At 40.9% G+C, this 17,629-nt stretch overlaps 1 protein-coding gene across 1 annotated transcript in view; it reads right to left on the bottom strand.

Moving 5' to 3' along the window:
- The window catches only part of pvalb6 (parvalbumin 6), a 35,184-nt gene extending 18,844 nt beyond the window's left edge, over window positions 1-16,340 (bottom strand). The window contains exon 1 of the mRNA XM_020651315.3: window positions 16,070-16,340. The gene's annotated coding sequence lies outside the window, so the exon portion shown is untranslated. The remainder of the gene's footprint in view (window positions 1-16,069) is intronic.
- Window positions 16,341-17,629: the final 1,289 nt, after the last annotated feature.

Below are 17,629 nucleotides of genomic sequence, written 5' to 3'. Positions count from 1 at the left end.
AATTGGAGGTGACAGATGAGGCAGGTGAGGAGGGGATCGGGGAGAGAGAGGGAGACAAGGAGACAGACGGGAGGAGTAATCAGGAGAGGCAAGTGATGCTGGAGAGGGGGGATAAGGGAACGAGAAGATAGAGGCTGGAAAGGTGTGGTGAAAGAGAAAATACAACAGGACTGATTACCTTTCATTCAGAGGCGGTTCAACTGCTGTGATGACACGCCTTGTCTTCATTTAAGACAATCTGTTTTTGGTTTTTTCTATACTTAAAGACATTCTAGCAACTTGGCTCTGTGGCAGTACTGGTGTGTTGGAAAAAAACTCAAAAACTATTGTAAAAAAATACAAAAATAACCGACTTTGAAGTTCCCTTCATATAATGTTTGAGGTTCAGACTCAAATGCCTCAAGAATTTTTAGATGGTTTGCCAGAGATTCATGTTCCTCTGAGGTTGATTTGTCATTATTTTGCTGATCTCTTAGCTTTACATCCAATGCTTTCATCAAGTTATCATCAATTAGTATGCAGTATTGCATTTAAAGTTATAGACACAGAAACAGCCTGTTCTGAGCAGGGCTGACATAGAGGGGTTTACATGCATGATCAAAAACAGGATCAGAGTGGAAACCTAACAGGCATGTTTTAAGGACCTTTGAGACGTATTTAAACTGGTTGAAAAAGAGTGTAAAATGTGACCTTAAACTGTAACTCTCTGACACAGTCATTTGTTCCAGTAAAGTAAAAAAGAATCAATCTAAAGACAAACTTTCTACAGAGACTGTTCATGGCCTCCAGATTACAGAGTGATTACACACTGTGTCGCTCCGTCTCTGCCAGCTACACAATCTGAAAGATGCTTTCTGGGCTGAGTAAGTTTGAGAAGAAGGGGGAGGTATAGGTGTGTCCTTGGATCTAACTTTTATCCATTTCATGCCAGACTGATTTTAGAACACCTCCTAAGTAGTGTGCTTATATCATAGATTGGGACGAGAGCCAGACTGGGCAACTGCACAATAAGGCTTCCCTGGATTTTTTTTTTTTTTGGCGTTTGCAAATTTATGTTTAGAGTCTTTATACACTTACGGCTTAGCTTCACCCTCTTCTCGATTCTTAGTTTCTGATTTGTTTCTCTGTTTCCTTTTTGTCTTCTCTTCATCCCCGAGAAGCTGCAGAGACAATGTGTCCCTGCAACCCAAATGAACATCCTCATCTATCCGGCCGCCTCTCCATCTATCTACTCCCTCTGATTTGGCTGTCTTTTCCCAGAGCCTCTTTCCATTTTTTTCTCCCTTCTCCCTATCTTCCACACTAGCTTAATCAAATTTCACCCTTTTTATTTTCGCAAAGCAACACACACCCATGTGGTTGCATCAACCTACTCTCCTGGCACTTTTTTTTTTTTCCAACCACCCATTCTCTCATCCCTTAATTCCCTTTCCCCCCTACCTTTTACGTCCCTTTGTTCATTCATGAATCCTTCCACCCCTCTGGCAGGATCATTTGGCCTGAGCACAGGGGCTCTCATACTCCAAGTGTGGTGCATTGAGTTATGACCCCCGAGTGGACCAAAAATGTTGCTCACACACAGACTGAGACACACTCCTTCACATTGCCAGTCTTCATCTCCTACAAAAACCTGATTCATTCAACACTGTCTTCATATTGAGGCTCAAATAAATAAATTAGATTTAAACACACAAATACAAACCCACACCCAGAAACACACAAAGAAGCGCTGTGTAGTCCTTGTGAAGACAGACATGACTAATGTGTATTTTATGCCATCTTTTTGTCCCCTCTTTCTCCTGTGAAGTCATTACTGCCTCCTCCCCCCGCCTCTTCTCTCTCCTCTTCTCTTTCCAAACAGATTAATTCATCTAACCGATTAAATAGACAGCAGCATCAATAGTCTTCAAGCCTGTGCCATCATAATTTTGCCTCAAGGCTCAATGAGGTGTAAAAATGCCTATTATAACTTATCTGGAAAGACAGAGGAATCACTGTATCTGACTGGGAGTTTATAAATGTAAATCATCTTTTATGATAAAATCAGTGTGACCGCCGAGGAGAATTTCTGAATTAATTACTTTTGTGTCCATGTTTATGTGAGTTAGATTGAGGTTTAGAATTATGTTGTTTCTGCTTTTATCAAGAAATGCAAATTGCTCCATTTCTAATCATTTCAATGTATGGAAACAATGTTTGAATAAAAAGAAACGTTTAAACTTCACCAGGCAAAAACGATGATTTAGGATGTACTGTGGGTCAACATTTTGTGAACTAGGGAGTTATAATTGAAACTCACCACTTTACAGAATGAGGGATTCCAATCATGGAAACTAATAACACTAATATATTCCTCTGAAAACCTCCCAGTAGAAATAACATCAATTAAGTGTAAAGTGTCTACTCTGAACAGATTACATCTGGATAATTTGTAGCACCTTATGGCTTATGTGTTTATAAAATGGCATCAATTGGCCTTCTAAGCATGTTTTGATTGAGTGATAGAAAATGTAGAAACATGTCTTGATGATACAATTAACCTGTTTTGACATTTGAAGGTTTGCAGGTGGGGCAGAAACCCATCGTAAGTCTTTCACGATCTTTCACGCGGAACAAAAGTGTTGCATGTTGATTTCCACAACTTGTTCTCCAGTTTTGCTCAAAGTTTCTGTTTGTTAAAAGGTCGTTTTTCCACCGTCATTAGTTACTTATTGGCAGATTTTCTGTTGAGTCTTCGTAAAACATAATACAAAGAGTACGATCTAGAACTGTTCAATGTGTCAGGTGTGATGAAAAAAAACTTTTTGTTACTTTATGGTGCAATACTTACATAAATGTATAGGTTGATGACTGATAAATCCAAAAGCAAACCTGTGACTGCTCTATAGGAAAACATTCCTGCTGTGTTACAAGCTCAATATGCAACTTTCTTGCTATACCAGTGCTGTATAGTGTCTTCAAAAAGCAATAGGGTCATTGTGTGTATGTGTGTGTGTATGAGGTTGTGTGTCCCAAGCAGAAAAATACTGCAGTCTTCGTCACGCTCGGCTGGTTCACAGCAGTGTGATGTAAGGGGTTTGTCCTCAACTGCTTTTCAGAGTTCAGATTGGCTGGGCATTGTTTAAGCAAAACACTTAATCATTGAGACAGACGTCGATCGAACTTAAATGTGTGTGTGTGTGTGTGTGTGTGTGTGTGTGTGTGTGTGTGTGTGTGTGTGTGTGTGTGTGTGTGTGCATGGCAGCTGCTGTGGCACTTACGGCAATGCAAAGCAGCAAACCGTTTGAGCTGCAAGTAAAAGGGGGTCAAAGAGAATCATTAGTTACAGGGTTTTTTTGCTTTTTTTTACTCACACAGACAAACACCTCCTCGGGCCAGTGGTCTACACACACATGCAAATAAAATGTGAAAAGAAGGCCCTCGCACACAAACACCCCTGTATTTTTTGGTGCTGGTCTTTTCCTCCCTCTTATCATGTCCTCCTGCACTGGCTTGTTTCCTAGAATACCGACACTCTGTCCTGCTCTTTGCCCGCCAACAATCGGAGCTGACCTGTTTGAGTGAAGTGTTGACAGAGTTCATCCTTCCATCCAGCGGACAAAGCGATGGATCCATTTGGGGTGATTGGCAGACAGGTCTGTTTGAGTTGATTTTAATAAGGGCTTATGGACTCTGAGGGCTGACTCATTGTGTCCTGTCTGTGAGGGGGGGATAGGGACACTAGTTTAGGGAAACTGCTTTCTTTGTCAGTTCCACATTTTAGTCACATCCTAAGATCTCCTTCTTGCCAGGAAGGAACTCCCTTTGAGTGTCCTACTCACGGGCACTTCAGGCAGATTCTTGTTGATGCGAAAATCACAAAGAACGTATGGAGTGCTCTGAAAGCATCATTTGTCACGCACAACTGCAATCTTTGTCAGTCGGTTTTCAAGGTCTGACACATTAGAGCGACAGCCTTCTTGATATAACTGCACAAACATCATCTGAGCGGAAATAGTCTTTGTTATGTTTCTCATCGCAATCATCCATGTGGCACCAAGTGGAAGGGTCTAGGGAAAAAAGGCACCTCTATTGCATTATGAAGAATGTGAGATACAACGGTTGGGTTCCTGGTGGATCTATTGCATCAAATATACTGTAGATCTTGGCCTAACTAATGGACGAACTCGACACCTTGGCTTTTTTCCTAAACACAACATGACACTGAGATCAGTGACTGAGGTCTGGCAAATTAAGAAGAGATGCTTTGTTGTGTCTGATCTGTTCATTCCTTTATAACAACTACTAAAGGGAAAAGTTTAGTTTGGATTTCTCACCAAACATTGCTTCTTGTTACCCTTTGTGTCGAAGTAAAAAGAGTGTCAGATGTTCCCCATGAAAGAGGACACGGCGAATCACGCAGGGGCTTGTTTGTCGTATTATCTTACAGCGAAAAGTCAAAGCTCCACTGATCAATAGTTTTGATCTGAACTTGGAATGACTCAGGATAATGCGAAAGGGTCTCTCGATCCTCTGTGGATCTCACTGATGATCAACACCCCACAATGCAGCACAATGAAGCTTTTGGGCACTAATGAGGAAGAAGTTCTTTATATTACGGTTACTTGGAACACATAAATGAAGCACATCTTTGAAGACTATTAAGCAGACCTTTTTTATTGAAATGTCTGAAGTGTATCCTCTGTAATCACCAAACACCTTTTGTCTTCAGATCTTTTGTCCCTGCCTCTACCTAATCCATTATCTTCAGTTCATCTCTGCATATTTCGACCTTATCATACAGTCTCCATTTCTACCTCTCTTTGTCTACTTGAGCAGCCGCACACTCCATTGTTGCCTCCCTTTCCTTTTGGGAGGAACAAATTCACTCCTGTTTCCCATTCTCCTCCAGCCTGACGCATTATAGGCTACCCAAATAAAGGAGGGAAAACACAATTTGTATGCTGGACCACGTCTGTGATGTGAGAGAGAGAAAGAAGAGCGGTAGAAAGGAAGGGGGGGGGGGGGCAGTAAAGAAAAAAGAGGCAGTGAGCAGAAGAGGAAAGTCACAGTTGGACGACTTGGTAAATTCAATGGACATAAAGTCAGGTGTCTGGGGACATTTGCCGACATTGTTCAAAGATTTGTTTCTCCTCAATGAAGGAGGTTTGACCTTGGGTCTACAAGGTCAGAAAAGGCACCGTAATCTTGTAATAATGATGTGATTCTCAATACTGCTCCTACGTATATATGCATTTGTCTTATAGAGTATTGTTCATGCGTCTCATTTTGTGCACCATTAGGAGTGGTTTGTATTGACACATGACTTATCTGTACTGCTCGTGCATCCTCTGGAGGATGAGGTTTTCTAATTATAGACTCTCAGTTGGATAATGATGTGTTTAGTGGAGTACGGGTTTCACAGAGTGGATATTCACACATCACAGCTCAAGCACTCATTGATACATGTGTGTCAGCGCTGGTGGCACGATGTGCATACATGCGTTTGATATGTTCACATTGGCGCACGCATGACTGTGCACATGGATGGATGTGTGCATTGCCCTTTATCCGTTATCCCTTAACCCCAGAAGTGATGCCTGGTCAGCAGCAGTAGCTCACACCCTCTTGTCACTGACAGCAACTCCTGCAGTTCTTACAGAGGAGGAGAATGCCCTGTTGACCTTGCAGCATAAAACCCCCCCTAACATTTACAGCACTATAAGCACACTCTCAACATCTCATACACAAAAGACACCCACTCAGAGCGGGGCATGCACAACTCACACACTCTCCCTCTCAGCCTCTCATGTTCATTCTCACACTCGGTCCACGTACACACGCTTGCTCGAGTGCTAAGAGCTCGCCTCAGGCCTGTTTGTTGGGGCAAACCTTCGCACAAAGTGAGAGAGATAGAGAGAGAGAGAGAGAGAGAGAGAGAGAGAGAGAGAGCGAGAGCAGGATGGAAAATGGGTGAACAGGGAAGGGTCTTGAGGATGGAATATGCACATTCATATAAATGAAAGAAATGGGCAGTCATTCATAAAGCCAAAGAGACAGAAACAGTGTAATGGAGTTATAGCTTCAGGGGGGAAAAGTGAATGGAAACACACACACACACACACACACGCACAGACACACACGCAGACAGTCCTGCACACTTCTATGACTTCACACACACGTACAGAAAAGAAGAGACATCCTAACATCTCGAAGGAAATGCAAACAAAAACACTTGTAAAACACTTATGTGTCCACACTCTAATACATCATGTTGATTATAACACAGGCGCTCACCTTAATATGACACTGAAGTCAACGTTGTCTTAAGAATTGGCTCTGCTGTTAACTTTCTTCTAGAGAGCCTGATCAGATATGAATTCTAAATGAAAACATCAAAGCAATTCTATTCCTTGAAGCCCACAGAGGAATGCTACTTCAATATTTCTTACACACAGCTAGTGCACCTGCTGCTGTATATTGATCCGGGAGATTCAAACAAATGTGAGTGTTTCCACTCCACAGTCCTTTTGCCAGGGTCTGTTTTGTCACATATGTGTCCTGTGAATCAACCTCTCTACATACATGTTGGTCAACATCAATTGGAAACCAGGACGGATAAGGCAAACCCTGCCATTGACAATGAAAGTGAGTTTGTAAAACAGACTTTACAGAAAGTAAAAGCATTTAATGCCTCTGCTGATAAACTGTTAATCTAAACTAGTTTAGAAAAAAAAATGTGGTGATTGGATTGTAATCATAAGTTATTAAAGTTGTGTCACATCTTAAGGTTAAGTACGTTGAAAGTATGAAAATGAATCTGGAGGTTCTTGAAGCTATATGAGCTGATTTTTTTTTTTTTTTTATCAAACAATTTGCGGTTTGTTGCATTGTGGGTAGTGTAGGCCAGAAAAGTAATCTGTGCAATGCAATGCTAAATCAGTTTATTTCCCTTCAGACTGTTTTCCCTTTTTTCGCACTTCCATGTTCATGAAGTCGTACAAAATAGCATTTGCACAAATAATCTGAACTCTCCCTTTGTCTGGTCTTCTGTACGACCTTTACACCCTCAAGTAATAATGTGAACAAGAGAGCTGGCATGAAAACGGGGAAAGGGCAAGATGTTTTGCCGTTTGAAACACTGGCTTTGGGTTAAGGTCAGTTCCAGGTCAGATTGAACATTTTTAAGGCCCTGTGAGGCTCTAGCCTGCATGAATCAGCGTAGTTTTGTTTCTGCATAAAAACGTAGCAGCAAAGCAGGAAAGAAAGAGAGCATGGGTGATGGGATAAGGATTGTGAATTCAATTAAATGTAGAGTCAGGGAATTGGAAATGAAGGTCAGACTAAAGGGGAGTACTATAAGAGGAAGCAGCGATAGATGGAAAGAGAACTTCCCTGCAGCAGTCCTGCTCTTTGTTTCCTGAGGGGCAGGATGTGTTTCAGGATATATTACAGTCAATGATGATTGATGGATATTGTTCACAATGAATGCTTCTTTAGGAGGCCACACATCTTATCCCCGCTATTGAAATGAGCCGTCGATCACTTCGTGGGTTGATAATGCGATTCCACCTGACCATTGACAGTTCGTTGCTCAACATTAGTTGTAGTTGTGTTGATATGACTGCTCTGTGCATGTACTGTAGGGGACCGTGACAAGTGGAGTTTTTTTGAGAACTATTTCTCTTCTGTTCTGCTGGGAGCTACACACTTTTCATTACTCTGAATAATTCAACTTTGAAAACAGAATCCTTGCAACAGGGATAGAATTTAAAGTTGTGCTCCAATTCTAGGAAAGTTCTTTTGTGGATTTAAATTGTGAAGAATACGACTCAAGAGCATGAGTTTAAAATCTGGGAAGGGGGATGCAGATGTATTGAGTTGGCTCTGTATGAAAGTAACAAAATCCTTCTACAGATCCCCAAATCAAAAGACAGGATGAATATAGAGTGCATATATTAAAGAGCTTTTAAGCTAGTACCTTTTTAACCCATTGCTGCGTCATCCTGTACTTGTGTAAGTATTGAAACAAAGAATTATCATCCTGCTGTCTTTTAACAGGTAAATGTATGACTCGTTGAGTTTCCTACGACACCTACCCAGTGGCAGCAGATTCAGGCATTAGAAATAACTACATAGAAATGATTAGTCTTCATGCTGATGGCCAATTTAGCTTTTGTAGGTCATTAGTTATAGAAAGTAATTTTGGTCTGTTTCATTACCAAAAATAAAAAACTTGTTGCTGGAGCTTTAAAGTTACTGATCTATGCAACTCTGTTTAGCTGCATCATTTTCCAGGCGAGCTGTTTCCCAATGCTTCCAGTCTTTATGCAAGGCTAAGCTAACCGGCTGCTGGCTCAAAGTTATCTAACATACATGAGCGGTATCAATAGTCTTTTCAGGCTCCTGAAGTGAGGAAGAGAGTCAGCCTGAAACATCTGAATATTCTGTTAGAAATGTAAACCCAATCCTGTGCTATGTTTCCAGTTTGATTGGAAGCTGAATCACAAAGATAATCTTCAGTATCGTTTATGATAAGAAGCTGCTGTTTTGTTCATCTTCAGTTTTAAGGATTTTTGTGAGTAATTGCTTGACTACTGTCAATATTTTATAAGATTATATAAAGCTATATAGTTTGAATAACAAAAGTTTTTATTTTTTTAAAACCAGATTGAAGTAACGTCAGCGGAAAGATTTGGTGGATGACAAAAAGAAGGAGCAAACTTTGTTCAATATGGTAATAGTTGTCTGATATTGCACAACCCCTCTCAGAACAAAATGATATTTATTGACAAGTAAACATTCAACCTTGGCATTGATGCTATTCACTATCTAAGAAAACAATGTTAGTCTATATATAGGTCTCTTCTCTGGCCTTTGTTCCCCAAAGATGGGGGCTTTAAGTGGCTTTGATAATTAGGTCACATCATCATCCTCTTTAATTTTTCCTTTCTAAAAAAAAAAAGACCAAGCACTAAAATAAGAAAAGTCTCAATCCGTTTTTGCTCGCTCTCCGTCCCTTCTGACCATGAGCTTGTTAATGATCTCATTAAAGAGGTCGTGAGTTTTCTAATTGGAAGTGGGCTGACTCCTGTTGCATTGCGTTGACCTCTGTGACAGCCTAAAGTTAGAGTGGACTTTTTTCACCTGGCTAAAAATATTCAAACGTTAACGTCAATGCTGCCCTGAGAAAAGACGGCCAACCTTTCAAATAGCTCCAACAACCTTTGGACCCAAGTTCTCCCTTAAGGAGAGAAGTGCTACGCTGGAAGAACATTTGAGAAAAAAGTTAAGTCGCTAATTAGTGTGCACGTATGTGTGCGTGGAGAGAGAAAGTGTGGAAAGCTGCAGAGAGAAAACTCGAAAGAGGAGGAAGCAAAATGAGCCGCAACACCTTTCAACTAAACGCAGAGGAAGGTTGTTCTGACAGTTTTGATACTTTTAAATATCCCATGCTTTCAAACGATACAATCTCAGTTTCTTTAATGAGGAATTCATCTCACAAAGTACAACAACTTAATAAAAAAAGTAGTGGAGGTCCATTCAAATTCACAGGTTAGGAAACACTGAACATTTTCAAATCCTTTTGGTGTCTCATAAAGATTCCAAAGTTAGGTTGTTGTCTTTTACAAATAGAGCAGAGAAGATGACACTGTCTAAATTGCACATATACATTGGCAACGTTTGGTACTGAAGCGTTGCCAGTGTATTTGACATTTTTGATAATAAAAAGCAACAAACTGCCCGACATTGGGTACCTATAGGGTTTCCATTTTTGTTGCCGTGGTATCGAAACAGGTGTTGGCATCATTCCATTTTTACTAGTATCATAATGGTTTTCCTGACTACCCTCATTTAGAGCAATGCAGGTATTGCAATAAATCCATTTAGAAGTAGAATAACACTTTTCTTTTCGATCGTGTACAACAGCTTCACATCTTCTCACAAATTCAAGCTGACTGCACTATCAAATAATTGTATCCAACTTTTAGCTAAATTCCATATGCGTAAATAAATGATGTCTCATGTTCAAAACTACTCCTTAGCAGGTTGCTCCATTGCAGCACTAATGCCACACACGCAAACAACGTCGGACCAATGTTGGCACACATACACACACTTATGCAAACATCGCTAAGCCCCTAACAGGCAGCATCAGGCACGTTTTTTTCACGGATCGCTCTCCAGGTGCCGCCTGCTTCACACAACATCTGTCCTTGACCTTGGCGATGAAGTCTTGTCAGGGCTGCCTATCCAAGCCTTCTGTTTACGCATATTAGGATATCGAGGGCATCTTAAACGTTTGTTGTAGAGATGTGATTGCCTGGCAGGTGGGGGGAGCAAAAGGGGAGAAATTGATTTAATCTGTGCCCTGCTTCAGTACGCAGATTGTCTGCGAGTGTACCTGGACAAGAACATTTCCATCAGTTAGTATCAGCATACCTTAAATTGTGTGTTATATTTTCTTTAATTACTTTGCGTGCAGCCACATAAGCATAGAAAAGAACCCTTTTTGCATTTCGGGACGCACAAGCTGAATTTTTTGGATCTCTCCGATTGTGACCGAACCTGCCTTTTTTTTATAAACCTGTCCCCTCAGCAGACAATTACCAAACTTCTCTTCTACACTGCTCTTATCAAGCTCTACTTTTTAATTAACTTCTTCTAACTAGAGCCCAGAACACTGGGTGCTGTTCGTGACAAAATCAGAGCAAATGCAAATGTCTCTAAGCAGCCTTTGTGACATGGGTGGGAACAGTGTTTTAATTATCCAGACAACCTCATAAGTGGTGGAGAAAACCGCAGTGACCATATGCTCAGCAGTCGTAACTTATCTAACAGTTACAAATCAGTGCACAGGTGGTGGAGTCTGTGAAGAAAACAGGGATAAAGATTAACGCTGACAGCAGACTTGGACTATGATTAAACGTAAAGGGAAGCGAGAGTCAAGAGGAGAAAAAAAAAGAAGAAGATGGTGATGTAAAATATTGAAAAGATGAAGGTCAAGAAGAAAAGGAAGATCAAAAGAAAAAGCGTGATTTCACTTTCCAAGGGTGCAACTTTCCATTGATGTTTGGAGTGTGCTTAACTCTCACAGCTCAACTTCAACTTTTTTTTGGCCCCGATGGACGATTGGCAGAACAAGATAGAAAAAAGACAAAAGTACATACAAAAAGCCAACACGGCAAAATGCAAAAGGTACTTACAATTTACTCACCCCTTCCTCGCAACTAGGAGAACAAGCCCACGCAAACTTCCAGCCTTCTGCCTTTCCCAGTAAAATGACATGTCCATATTCCAGTCCACCCACTGGCAGGCTTCCATCCTACTCCCATCAACTATAACATCCCCACTCAACAAAAAGACTAAAAAGCAACATCTCCACTCAACAATGATCAGCAGAGTAGAGAAACAAATAGACAACCAGAAGGCAACTGTCCTTATATGACAAAGAATAGGCTCCCCAAAAAGATAGAGGAAAACACACAACAAATACAGGAATGCATATTGTAGCCAAAATGAGTAACAGATGAATTAACGAGACATAAAAGAAGTCAGCATTGACTTTTGTCTTCAACTCCTACAACTCCTGCCTCCTGTCACATTTTTGTCTGCCCCATTCATTGCACAGACCATTTAGCTATTTTTGCTCAGTAAACTACATCCTGTAACCCTGCTTTTTCTATTCATCATGCTCACAATTGCGACCATAAGTCACTTTAAACACACTAAAACCTTGAATTTGAGTTGAAATAACCTATTACAAGGCTGACCCATATGGTTCTGCTTTTGGTGTGGACGGTCTTACCAATGGATTTCCATTAATACTTCACAAAGATCATTTAAGCCCCATCTTTAAACCTTGTGTTTCACCGCTCATTAGCGAATGTGATTTAACATGGCAAATAAATAACGAATAATGGACATGGTAAAAAAAAAGTCTGCCTCCTAAATATCAACGGACTAGCTCAGTCATTGTGAGTATGTCAGCAGTTAGCTAAAAGCAGCGTGAGTTAGCCTCACAGGGATGCTGGCATCGCTCGAGATTCTTACACTGAGGCTATTAGACAAATTAAAAAATGAATGAAGTCGATATTTGACAATTGAAATGATCTACAGTAAACCTAATTAAATCTAAAGTGATTCTAACATTTCAAATTAATTTTTAATTGATAGTAGCATTAAGGCAGCATGCCCCATTAACGCTAATCATTAAGTGTCAGGACTATTTAGCAGTCTTTATGATAAAACAATGACGCAAGCTTATTCTGGATCATTCACTTAATAATAGGCTAAAGCCATAAAAAAGTCATGAACACAGAAGAATATTTACTACCCCTACATTTAGTAGAAGAAAACATTATTGAAAAGGCCCATTATAGTAGACAGACCTCATTGAGCATAAAAACATGAAAATGAGTTTCGTAAAACAACTCCCATTTATTGTTGTTGATGTGAATCTTTGCACCTCATCTTAAAAACCTGAATGTCAGCTTTTTCCAGAAGATACATTTTTTAATTTGTTTTGAAAAAAAATATATACATGAAGATATCAATTAAGTTCAGCAGACGTGTTGGCAGTAATGTTGGTCGGCCGCCTCTAAACAGAAGCAAGTCGGGTAAACAAGAGTGGATAATGTGCCAGTGTGGAAAGGAGTGTTTTGGCTCATGAATTGTGATGGCAGAGTTGCACACAGAGATACACACATCTCAAATCAAAGGCCGCAAGAGCCATCGCAATCCAGCATTTAGAGGTACTTGGCATTTCTCATGTAGTACACCAGTGCGTACTAGGACAACCTACACCACAAAAGGCCAAAACAAAGTAGGATTGAGTCTTTCTGTTTTGGTACTTTAACATCTTTTCCTAGTCCATTTCTGTCTGGATTTTTCATAAACAGATGTCCAGAGCTTCCCTAAACACATCAGCATCAGTACTGCACAGCTCCCCACACACACACACATTCAATTTCTGCCCTCGCTTCCTTTGCCCTTCTCACGTTCACTCGTCAGCTTCTCCTCCTTTTTCTTGTCTTCCATTGCAGCAACTTGATACAAAGAAACACAAAACCTCCTTTTCACCCTCACTGTGAGGTCTTGTCCTCGAGGAGCAGTCCATCACACGTGGGTATTTCACACTCCACAGACTTCCTTGCTCATTAAATCTCGAAATTCCCATGAAATCAGGTAAAGATGTGCTGCCATGCATCACGCCTGACTTTTATATCTAATGGGAAAGTGGTGATAACGTTTATGGGAATGGATTATATAGGGGTTTGAGAGGCGAGAGAGAGTGCAAGGGGCAGCAGGAAAGGTCCAATAAGGTGAGTAGATGGTTTCATAAAAGCCAATGTAGAATAGGTTTTATTTGAACCATTATGTCAGTGCTCTTCTTTTGAATGAGGCTAACTGATGCAGGTCTTCTTCTCTCTCTCTCTCTCTCTCTCTCTCTCTCTCTCTCTTTCTCTCTATCTTCTTTAGTCTTTTAAGGTTTTAAGGTTTAACCCACTTTTTCAAAGTTATCTTTTAAAGTCTATTTCTCAGACCCTACTCTTTCCTTAATTTTTGTGCTACCTACTTCTGAACATGATAATGTTTCATGTATACGCAGACGATATACAACTATATCTTCCTTTCAACCACACTGTTTCCTATAGTGTTTCTGCCCTCAAGGACTGATTTTAAGAAGTTTAATTTTCTCAAGCTGAGTGAGGACAGGATGGACATGATGATTATTTACCTCACGCACCCCAACATCTTAACATTATGCCACATAGTAGCAAGTAATACTCTTAACATTTTGAGAATTTTCCCTTTTCTCCTTCTCAATCTAACTTTTGTAATCTTGTAGACTCTACTCTTCTCTGAATGAAATGCTGCTTAGGCTAGGTCAGTTTTTTTGTTTGATTGTAAATGCACATTATATGCAATTATATCCATTAATGTGGCTGCCCTTAAGAACTGCTTGGAGGATTTTTAGTGTTGGATATTGTGTAATTTCTCCAGCTTAATGAGGTCAAGCTTGACTTCATTATATTTTCCTCACGTTGCCTGACAAGCTGTTGTCCTGCTTCACTTTACAAAGCCAACCCCCCAGACACGTGGAACCATCTTGATTCACAAAGGGAAATGGACTGCTATACAATACCTTTCAAGTTTTCCAAATACAAAAACCACTTAATAATACATGCTATATTTAACCATTCAAACACAAACTTCCAGCACAGACTTAAGAGGCTAATATGAACTTCAGATCTACTTTCCCATTCAGATCTAATCTCATTACGACACTCTCTCACAGGCGGATATGCTTTCAAAGGTCTTTAGGGGGTCAGTTTTCTTGCCTAAGAACATTTCAACTTGAAGACTGGCAGAGCCGAGGGGTTGAACATCCAATGTTCAGGCTACTGAACAGCCCACTCTGCCTTTAGAGCCATGACACATTAGGTCTTTACTTTATCAGTTGAGAAAAAACACTTACGTATAACTATTTCCATCTTCCACTAGTCTTGGATTTTGCACACTTGCATTCAGTAACTGATTCTACAGTGTGGTATATTCTTCAAAACAACAGTTATAAAACATATTTTTTATGTAATTTATTTCATCGATTGTTTAATCCATTTCCTCAGGGTTTACTGTGCAAGGGGAATGGTTCTAGGGATAGAAATGTCAGTCATTTGATACACAGTTCAAAGATAGAATAAAATATCGCAAAAGCTTTTCGAGAGGTTTTTAGTTCCATTTACAAGGTTTCATGTCCAACCTTTTTACATTTTTCCTCTTGCGGCATCAGCAGGTTCAGATTTCCCTTTCTGGAAATAATAGCTCAGAATCTGCTCCCTGAAAGTCAGGGAGGGCATCATTTTCCCATCTCTTTTTTTGGTCTCTACATTTGAACCTCGGGAAAAAGGAATTGAACAATTTCTCCTTCCCCCTTCCTCCCTTTCATACCTCTCTCTCTCCTCCTTTTCCATCACCTCCCTTCCCTCAAATTCCAAAGCCCTAACTACTCCCCCCTCCTGCCCCAAACAAATGTCCCTTTCTAATTGGACAGCACGGCGAGCCAGGGGAGCATCACTGTTTTGGACAGCTGTTAATCTAGGCGGTGGCAGCGGGATTGTGACAGTGGCAGTCGGGAACAGCACTGAGAATGACGCAATGAAGGAGAAAGAGTTAGGGGGTAGAAAAAAAAAGAGTTTGAGTTCGGTGCGGTGAGCGAGTGCACATCTGTCTGTCATTGTAACAATGGGTCATGTCAATGACAAAATGGATTAACAAATTAAAATGGAGCACCACTTTTCATCACCTACCGTCTCCACATTCCTGTATAGTACAGACCAGGTAATATAGATAATGTACAGACATGTACCCTGCAGTTTCATTCAAGCCTCAGCATCACCTGCACAGGAATATAATGGCTTTCCCCCCCTCCTCCCTCGCTCCATCGTTCCCTCTTTTTCTTTCACGCACACATTCACACACAATAAAGTACTGGCACGCACACAGTGCTCTGGGAACCAATCACCATCTCCTGTTTTCAGGTCCTGTTTGTGAATGGGATTCTTTTACGGGAGAGGAGGAGGAGGAGAAGGAAGGCACCGCTGCATTTGTAAGCATGCGAGCTGCCACACCAGTGAAACATCACCATCCTGTTCTTGTTTTAAATATCTCTCTCTCTCTCTTTCCTCTGGCTGTTCTGATTCATTTTTAATGTTCTGGATTGTTTACTCTCAAGTACTTATTTCCATTTTAGCTTTCCTTTTCATCTCGCTGAACTCTCTCTGGCTCTTTATGGATGCTGCAGAGGAGTGTGACTGCTCCATTTCTTTTTTTTTTTCCCAAGCTTTTTCTTTTAACTTTCCGCTGACATGCCATCATTGTTAATACCATCCTTATCCCCATCCAGTACTGTTTGCCTCTTTCACATCTTTTAACTCTCCAGTCACGTCACTCGTCACAAATACTGCAGAACAAGCTGTTTCTTCACCGCCACATCTTTTTGTCTCTTCCATTATTCTTTTCTTTTCACCAGTCATCTTAACTGCTTTTAAAAACACACACACTCCATCACTCTGTGGACACTTACCTCCAGTGACAGTCTTCGTCCCGAGTGCTTCTGGATCCTCAGTGGTCGAGGGAACAGCGCCGATGCTTGCAAGCTTCTGGCTGCCGGAGAAAAGTGGAGGACAGGAAAGAGGGAAAGAGACTGAAAGAGAGAGAAAGAGAGATAAAAGACAAGACAGCAGAGAGAGTGAGAGGTATAGATAAGAGAGGGAGAGAGAGAGAGAGAGAGAGAGAGAGAAAGTGGACGAGAGCAGGCGGGCTGTTTCGAAGAGTAGGAGGAGGGTGCTCTCACTGGCTGGAGGTGAGATGAAGGGGAGAAAGAGAGAGGGAGGGTGAGATGAAGGAAGAGGGAGGGAGGGAGGGTGCACAGGATTGGGATAGGACGGGATTGTGTGATGTTAAAGGGGAGGAATAGAGGGAGAGGAGGGATTGCAGGACATAGAGGGAGAGGAAAGTTGTAGAGGGGAGGGGGGAGGAAGGGTGAGGCTGCAGAGATGGAGAAGAAAGAGAAGAAGCAAAATGATTAAAAGACGGATAAAGGGGTGAAGGAATTGCGTGGCCTTGATTTGTTAGTGGGGGGGAGGATAAACAATCAGATTTTACAACCTCCTACAACTGTAACCTTTTACAGACTCCAAAAAAATACAATCAGAACTCGTGTCTGGCCGTCACATGCTGGACACAATCAATTTCGGAGTGGAGAAAATGTCCTTCCATCCATTAAATCACACTGTAATCCATTCCTGTTCTGGTGCGTTACAGTAGAGATGCTGCAATTAACTTTGGAGCAATAACTTACCGTCAGACGAGGGGACGGGAGAGACAAAGCACGATAGAGGCAAGTGAAGATGAAGAGTAGATGGTGGTAAAAAAAAAACAAAAGGAGGAAAGATGAAAGACCAAAGAAGAAGTTTTAATGACAGATCGTGTCAGACAGGACATGTGTGTAGAGAGTCGAGGAGGAGTGGATGCCCTCAGGTTAAATGCACTCAGTTGGTGTAGAAGAAAGATGGACAGTAAGTGAGGGAAGAAAAAAGAAGGTTGAATGGAGGATGATGATATTGTGAAAATCCACTGATTTGTCATAAGCCTTTCATATATTTGATGCATGGCACAGACGCAAGTGAACATAAATGTAAGGCGCAACATTGCTGACTGTATACAACACCCCCATCACCATCTCACAGCCCCCCCCCCCCCAAAAAAAAAATACACTTAAGTCATACACGGATTATAAAACAACATGCCCTCTAGGTAGAGACTAGAAACAGCCCCCCCCCCCCTTCACTGCGTAGGAGCAAAAATGGCATCATCATTTATTGTTGTTATTTTGCATCTTTCTGTAGCTGCTTTGCTTCTCTTTGAAGGTGTTCACGGTTATATGCTTCAAATTGTGACTCTTTGGAGATTTTTGTTTTGGGTTTATTTGTAATCCTCTTTCATCATTTGTGGTTGTTTGTTTTAATTTTTGTTTCATTTGAACATTTGGTGCTCTCTTTAAAGTTTTTCTATTTGAGTGATTCCCTTCTTTTTGTCATCATGTTGACTGTTGTTTTAGTTGATTGTTTCTATCTGTGGCTGT

Source organism: Labrus bergylta, chromosome 16, assembly GCF_963930695.1.
Source record: "Labrus bergylta chromosome 16, fLabBer1.1, whole genome shotgun sequence".
In the NCBI taxonomy this organism is placed as follows: domain Eukaryota; kingdom Metazoa; phylum Chordata; class Actinopteri; order Labriformes; family Labridae; genus Labrus; species Labrus bergylta.
This window is presented reverse-complemented; position numbering and strand designations above follow the sequence as displayed.